Consider the following 7,933-nt stretch of genomic DNA (forward strand, 5'->3'; position numbering starts at 1 on the left):
GAAAAGTAATTCAGAATATTGTAATGCACAATAAATATAACCATATCTGAAGCAATTTAGGGGAGGAGAAATCTTGCTGGGATTCAACTGAACAGCATAAAGATGCCATCAGCATTATGAAATTGCATATGGATGCCTTTTCATTAAACAACTTCTGTCTGTGACAATTGTGTCATTTCCCATGTTGTATCTCAAGTTTGGAATCAGGTTCGGGTGAAAATCAAGAGTGGGTACAAAGGTCCATCTGCAAAGGCCACAAGCCCGTGTTGTGTGGTGCTGTGGCTCTTTATTGCCCAACAAGCTCTGGCCCTGCATCCCTTGCTCAGAGAAACCTCTGTCTCTTTCCTGTCATCGCCAGGGATTGAGCAATAATTACCTTCCTGCTACACATCGCTACACCTTGCAATCTTCCTGAGTGGACCTATGGGTGTTGTTTATAAAAATTCTAAGTGAAATCTAAAGAGCCACAGGTGTTGCATGCCCACTAGCGTAGGAGCAGAGCTCCCTTCTCTTAGCAGCCCTGCCAGCATTTGTTATGGGTTAATTTCCTGGTAATTACCATTTTTTCTGGGGTGAGATGGAATGTGTTTTTTTCAATTTTCTTTTTTTATTCCTTCCTTCCTACCTTAAGAAAATGATTTATCTTGCTAAAACTTACTTTAGAAAATTCAAAATGTCCTTTCCGTGCTCCCTGGCAGGGTCCATATGGTGTTGTTCCTGATTCCCATTGTAATTTAGATGGAAACTTCACAATGTCCAGAGCCCTTGATGTCCTGCAAATGAAGAAGGAGGATGTCCTCAAGTTCTTTGCTGCAGGAACCCACTTAGGTGGCACCAACCTGGATTTCCAGAAGGAACAGTATATCTATAAAAGAAAAAGTGATGGAATCTACATTATAAATCTGAAGCGTACCTGGGAGAAGCTCCTACTGGCAGCTCGAGCCATAGTGGCCATTGAAAACCCTGCTGACGTCAGCGTCATATCCTCCAGGAGCTCCGGCCAGCGGGCTGTGCTGAAGTTTGCTGCTGCCACTGGAGCTACTCCTATTGCTGCCCGCTTCACTCCTGGAATGTTCACTAACCAGATCCAGGCAGCCTGCCGAGAGCCACGTCTTCTGGTGGTTACTGACCCCAGGGCAGACCACCAGCCCCCAATAGAGGCGTCTTATGTCAATCTGCCAACCGTTGCTCTGTGCAACACAGATTCTCCTCTGCGCTAGATGGACACTGCCATCCAGTGCAACAGTAAGGGAGCTCACTGTGTGGGTCTGATGTGGTGTATGCTGGCCTGGCAAGTGCTGCGCATGCGTGGAACCATCTCCCATGAACACCCATGGGAAGTCGTGCCTGACCTCTATTTCTACCGGGATCCTGAAAAGATTGATAAAGAAAACCAGGCTGCTGCTGAAAAGGCTGTGACCAAGGAGGAATTTCAGGGGGAATGGATTGCACCAGCTCCAGAGTTCACTGCTGTTCAGCCTGAGGTCGCAGACTGGTCTGAAGTTGTGCAGGTGCCCTTTGTGCCCAATCAGCAATTTCCTACTGAAGAGTGGAGTGCACAGCCGGCCACAGAAGATTAGTCTGCAGCCCCCACCGCGCAGGCCACTGAGTGGGTAGGAACCACCACCGAGTGGTCTTCAGCTGTTCTGCAGACGCTTCAGCAAAATGGGAATGAGGCTGTTGAAAAATAAAACAATTTCTAAGAAAAAAAAGAAAGAAAATTCAAAATGTCTTAAAGCTATCACCCTCATTTTCTACTGCACAAAAAAGAGATGTTTCTGTCCAGAAATTATAGTAAGCATTGTACCTTACAGTTTGTAACAGTTACACAAAGCATCAGTCTAATGAGTCTCTCAGAAGGCTTTCTAGAAGCAAATGATTCATTTTGTGTTCAGTCCTACTACATCTGCTAATGGATTTTATTATCAAACAACATGGGTATCAGTCTTTTTTAACAGTAAAATCGACAGAAAAAGAGTGGGGCAAAGTATAATAAAAAAAACAATAAAGCAAGCAAGGAAGATAGAGATTGATATACTCCTTTTCATGAAGTTTTCTGAACTGTTGCACTTTAACATTTCCTTTAGGCAGAATAAATTTTAGGCAGTCTCCTTCCTGACGTTAGGCCTAGAACTCAGTTTTCTAATGGTATTTTTTTTAAGAAAACTCATAATTAAGGGACTAAAAGTTGAAAAGTTAGTATAAGTGCTTCCCTGGTAAGTTCAAGGTCCTGAGTTAGTACCCAGTACCCCTCCTAAAAAGGGGGAAGGAATTGAAAAATACTTATGACTTGTCATGTACACGTATAAAACTCCTCACAGAGAATTGTCATGTACCAAAAACATGTCATAACAAAAAATAAAATCAGGAAAATCTTAAATTTTTTAAATATAACAATTTCCCTTCTCTTTTATTACATATGAAAAACTTTATAAGCCTCCTGTCTGTTTTACAACTGAAATGTAATCATCAAGGAAAATAGTTCCTCATACGCCCAAAATCATTACCAAAGAAACTACCTTAGCTATTGTGTGGAGGATTTTCCGACTAGCACCTGACTTTGATGGGTACCACTTAGAAAATGCTGGTACTTAAACACAGATAAAATTCTTCCAAATTTAAGACAATGCAGTGTGTTCTGCACATCTTCTTCACCAGTATCCCTCATAACATTCCCCAGGACATGTATATTAACCACTCCAGCCCTCAGAAATATCCCACTGTCTCAGTTACTGTTCTCTCCTTGCCAGGAAAAATACCCAACTCTCAAAATTAGGGAAGGAAAGATTTTATTTTTCTCCAAATGCCTTCAGGGTTGGTTTGGCTGGTTTGAGTTGTGGGGATTGAACCACAGCAACCTGAGCCTGACTGCTTTGTTGAAGCAGCCACTTACAGAACTGAGCTAAGGGGCAGGCCCCTGGGAAGGAAAGATTTAATTAGGTCACAGTTACTGGAGGTTTCAGTTCATACTCAGCTGGATCTAAGGCAAAGCAGCACATGGTAGAGGGCAACCTTTCATGGTGATGGCAAAGAATAGAGAGCAAGAACAAGTGGGAGGATTAACAGCAACAAATGCTATGGAGAACAAGCCTTCCTTTTGCATTCAGGCTCTCAGCCCCAGGCTGGGTGTAGTACTCACACCCATAATCTCAGCAGTACTCACACCCATAATCCCAGTGGATTCATGAGTGAATCACAAACTCTAGAAGTCTGCCCCATGACTTATTTGAAGCTTTTCGGGGACAGCTAGACATAAACCATAGCACCAACATTTTCTTGCCTCAAAATTGAGCAAAACTTGGTTCTGATATCTTCCCTCTATTGAAATAGTCTTGAATAAAATCTTTCTTGACAATTTAACATTGTCCAGTGCAATTTATGACTTGGCACAGTAGATTGATTTTTGTCCAGGGAATTCTTTGAAAGATTTGGAAAGTAAATATAATATAATATTAATGTGGTGATATAAGTATACTAATGAATCAGTTACCACTTACCAGTCATATTTTAGTAAGAAAAGAATAGTAGGTAAAGAGACAACAGAATGGAAGAATAGAAATATTTTTTATAGGAATACTTGAGGAGATTGAGAAAGCAGAAACCAGAAAAATGTGTGGAGGAGTTTCCATACCACATGAATTGAGTCAAAAATAAAGATTCAGGGCAGCTCCTGATGTGCAGGAAGGATCCAGATCTTGTTTTAACACAATAACCTTTCTGTTTAAACTAGTTTGTGGCATTCAAGTTCAGACTTGGCTAGTCTTCAATACAGATATTTTCTCTAATATTTTTCCTCCTATCCTGACCTCAAATCCCAATAAACAATCACTACTGATCATGTTGTAATACGGTAGACATAGGTACATTTGGATTTCATAAAAGAAAATCAAAATACAAAGGAAAGATTTGACAATTCTTAGTCTGAGTAACAGCATTGGAATTTGCTGTGTTTTGCTATGAGCCTCTTTGTGTGTGTGTGTGTGTGTGTGTGTGTGTGTGTGTGTGTTCCTCAGAGGGGGACACCCAGAAACAATTTCTGTGAAAAGAATTTTGAATCAAACTAAGGGATTTTATTAGCAATGCAAATATTAATGCTATTCCCTTAGTGGACGTTTCATTCAGCTATGGTTTTGAAAAGATAAAGACAATACTGTTGGGGTGATAGTTTTTTGTGTATTATTTTTTCCTATGGAAATTTGCAAGAGAAACTTAAATTTGAGAATTAAAATATTGCCTAAGATATGGTTACAAAGTGTTGCTTAAAATATGCAAAAATGAAGGTCAGGCCTGTTACAGAAAACAAAATTTTAGGAAACGAATGTTAAAGCAGAAATAGTAGGAAGCAGCCTTCATGGCCAGCTTTGGCAGCCAATATTATGAAGTAAAAATAAATATGAGATGCTGTGACTGACAAAGTACTGCTGGTGGAGGTCATGCTGATGACTATGGAGGACTAAGCGCATGTGATGTCTGTGCTGAGTTACCTCTGCCTCATTTTATTAGCTGTTTATCTATCGTGTTTCATCAATAACCTGCCTAATTTATCCTAAATATATTAAATCTGTATTAATCTGACTTATCTCTTGAAAGCAAAAATTCATTCATTAACTATGAATGCAATGATGATGTTGTGTGTGCCTAAAGAGATTCACAAAGAGAGAAAATATTCTCTTAGGCTCTCACAGAGAGCAAATTGGTCAAGCAATGGCCATGACACATCCACATGGCTGACACTGACAAAGGATCTACAAAGTGTGGTACAGGGTTTAGTAATAAGTCCTGAAAGGATTTTACTGACCTCTTCAGATACAAAAGTTACATTTCTTGATATATAAGTCTTGCTTCATCTTGGTCTTATCCATCCAGCAGAAAAGTATAGAAATTACGTATGAAAAGTGAAGTCATGTTAGTGTGCTGAGCTGTGGAAGGCTCAAGTCAACAGATTCAGATATTGCCAGTCCTGTGGATAACCCACTACTATTGTGGACTACTGGACTATATTGGAATATTTTTCTGAATTCATGCATTTATAATATTTGGATGGCAACGGAATACCCATCTCTGACAAAACTAAACATAAAAAGGAGATATAAATGAAGGACCATTTTGTATCTGTATATAAAAATTTGTTAGTATAGATATATAGCCACTTTCTCTTAATTCAATAAGAAGAAAGATTTGTACTAATAGTGTTTAGACAGGCTATCATGTGAACATCTTGAGCTATGAATGACTGCTACAAAGACAACAATATACAATATATTAATTGTAACTCTCCTAAAAACCTGTTTTAAAACTGTCTCACTGCAATTTTCTCAATAAAATTAATAAAAAATGTACTTTGAAATTCAGCAGAGTGAAATGAACTCTAGCGGGCTGCTAGAATAAATGCAAATCTGAAACGGAGTCAAAGCATGACTTGTTTCATTATCCTCTTAGATCATTCAGGCTTTGGGGATGCAACTAACTCCCAAAATTACAGTAAAGGTCACAGAGCTTTGTTTTTTCTTTAATTTAAAATAAATATTTTAGCGCCAGCAGACTAAAGCGTCTGCATAGACATAACACAGTGACAGGGGTTTGATCCCTGACGTGCTGTGCCCACCACGCCCCCAGGGCATGATGAGACACTGATTGAGATTGGGTGTGGTGGCATGTAATCTCAGTGCTTCAGAGGCTGAAAACAGGTGTATCACTATTACTCCAAATACCTAAAGAAGAAGTAAATTTATATATATATATATACATATATATATATATATATATATATATATGTGTGTGTGTGTGTGTGTGTGTGTGTGTGTGTGTGTGTATTTAGGACAGTGACTACAGGATCTTACTACACAGATCAGTCTTGTAGTGATTTTCCTGTTTTCAACCTCCCAAGTGCTGGGAACTCACACAGCACACTGAGGATCGAATTCCAGCCACTGTGCTCTGCCTAAGCAGGCTCTTTAGTCTGCTGAGCTATCTGGCCAGCCCTAAAATAAATATTTCAAATGATATAAGGAAAGAAAACTGATATACACTAATGGGGTAAATACCAAGGAATTTTGATATATCGACATACTGTGTAATGGCTATGTATATCAATATTTATAGCACTAACAGAGTAGGTAACATGTGTGGCCAGTCTAGATGTCAGCCAACAAATTAACAGGTAAAATAATGGACTGTATGCACACAATGCAATATTATTGCAAGTTAAATACCACAAGATTTATTTAATATAAGACAAGCCAAAATATGATTTGATAAAAATTAACAGAAAAGATAGACAGAAAAGCAGGAGCAGACCTCTGTATACAAAGAAGCAGACAAGGACCAGGGAGATGGCTCAGTAGAATAAGGTTAATAGAAGTGAGATTAAGCTATTTAAATTAATGTATCAAATCCCACAAGTAAAATTGAACATCACATTGAAGTACATTAACAATATTCCTTAAAACAGATGAAAAATAAGTATGCAGTTATATTGCTATATGATCAAATACAGCATTCAACACCACCAAATTGTTACTTAAAAGTAATTGAGTTTGAAAAACTAGATTAAACATGTCTATGCTTTCAAAATTTCAACATGTATTTATGGTGAAAATATTCTAAAAGTTTCTTAGCATGAAACAGTTGGATTTTTAATGTAAATTATAATTACATAAAATTGAGAAACCTGGACATATTTGAATATACTGATGTTCATTTTTATTGGTCATGGAAGTTAATTCTATTTTCTTTATATTTTCTACTTTCCACAAAATGCTAGCTTGGGAAATAATTTGCATGAAGTTTTATTCATAATACAATTATGCATGTAAGTGAACGTAAGTAGCTCTGAGTTTTTGAGATCTGGAATGTAATTATTGTTGCTTATATGTTTCATTTTATTAATAGATAGCTTGAGAAGATTTTGGAAGGAATGATAAAATGTGAATTTCTCTGATGCATATTAATTACCTTGATATTACTGGTACTGTAGGCATTGTTGTCCATAAACAAAAAGTAGTACTAGTTATTTAGCCATTTCACTAGCCAGCACTTATCTTAAATAACAAGTATTGTTGTGATCCATATCAGAATCCCAGAAACAATGATATTACATGAACTATATCACAGAAGAGCTTAAATATTATATGCTATTTTTACATTAAAACCAATTGTACATTTTTTTTTTTTACGGTACCAGGAATTGAACTCAGGATCTTGTGCTTGCCAGGCAAGCACTTATTCCACTAAGCTATCTCCCTAGCCCCTGTACAAATAATTCAAAAAGGAAAATAAAAGACAGAAAATAGGAAACTGGTAAATAGATCCTCCGCAAATGTGAGTGGGACCAAGAGATGGAAAGGAAAGAGGAAGGGAAGAGAAAGTGTAAAGAATTAAGATGAGCTACACACGTGTATCAACCAGTAACAAGACCCTGCAAGGACAATGCAAGGAAAAGACTTTTTATTGACCAAGAATAATAACAAGAGATAAGCTTGCCAATCAACTTCTCAGCCTTTGGTGTTAGGCAGTGATAGACACAGGGGAAAAAAAAGAAGAGGAATGTTAAGCTAAGAACAAAAATACACATGTCTTTTCTGAGATTGCTCAAAATTTTTTCCAGAGTTCAGGTGGCATCTCTTTTTCACTTTTTTATAGGTTTCTTTTTTTTTTTTTTTTTTTCTGATCATCCTCATGGAAACTGCACACTGTTGTGACACTGAGGAGTGTATTATATAACAGGCATTGAGCGTGTAATAAAATTTGAAGATGTTTAGTTGTCACCATAGCAATCACAGCAGACCTCTGGCCTTCAAACCATCTGTTCTCAAATAAAAGGAAGCCCAGGGTGGATTTGTGTGGGCAGTACAAGCTTAGGAATGGGTAGAAACTAAGGTATATGAGAAAGGCAATGCTTCCATAACTTCTAATGTTTGGCCAGCCAGTGAAA

General features: G+C 37.8%; 1 pseudogene; it reads left to right on the forward strand.

Annotated features, from left to right (window-relative positions):
• Positions 1-747: 747 nt before the first annotated feature.
• Positions 748-7,933, forward strand: part of LOC101585133 — a 125,932-nt pseudogene continuing 118,746 nt past the window's right edge.

Source organism: Octodon degus, unplaced genomic scaffold (assembly GCF_000260255.1).
Source record: "Octodon degus isolate 3935 unplaced genomic scaffold, OctDeg1.0 scaffold00154, whole genome shotgun sequence".
Taxonomy (NCBI): domain Eukaryota; kingdom Metazoa; phylum Chordata; class Mammalia; order Rodentia; family Octodontidae; genus Octodon; species Octodon degus.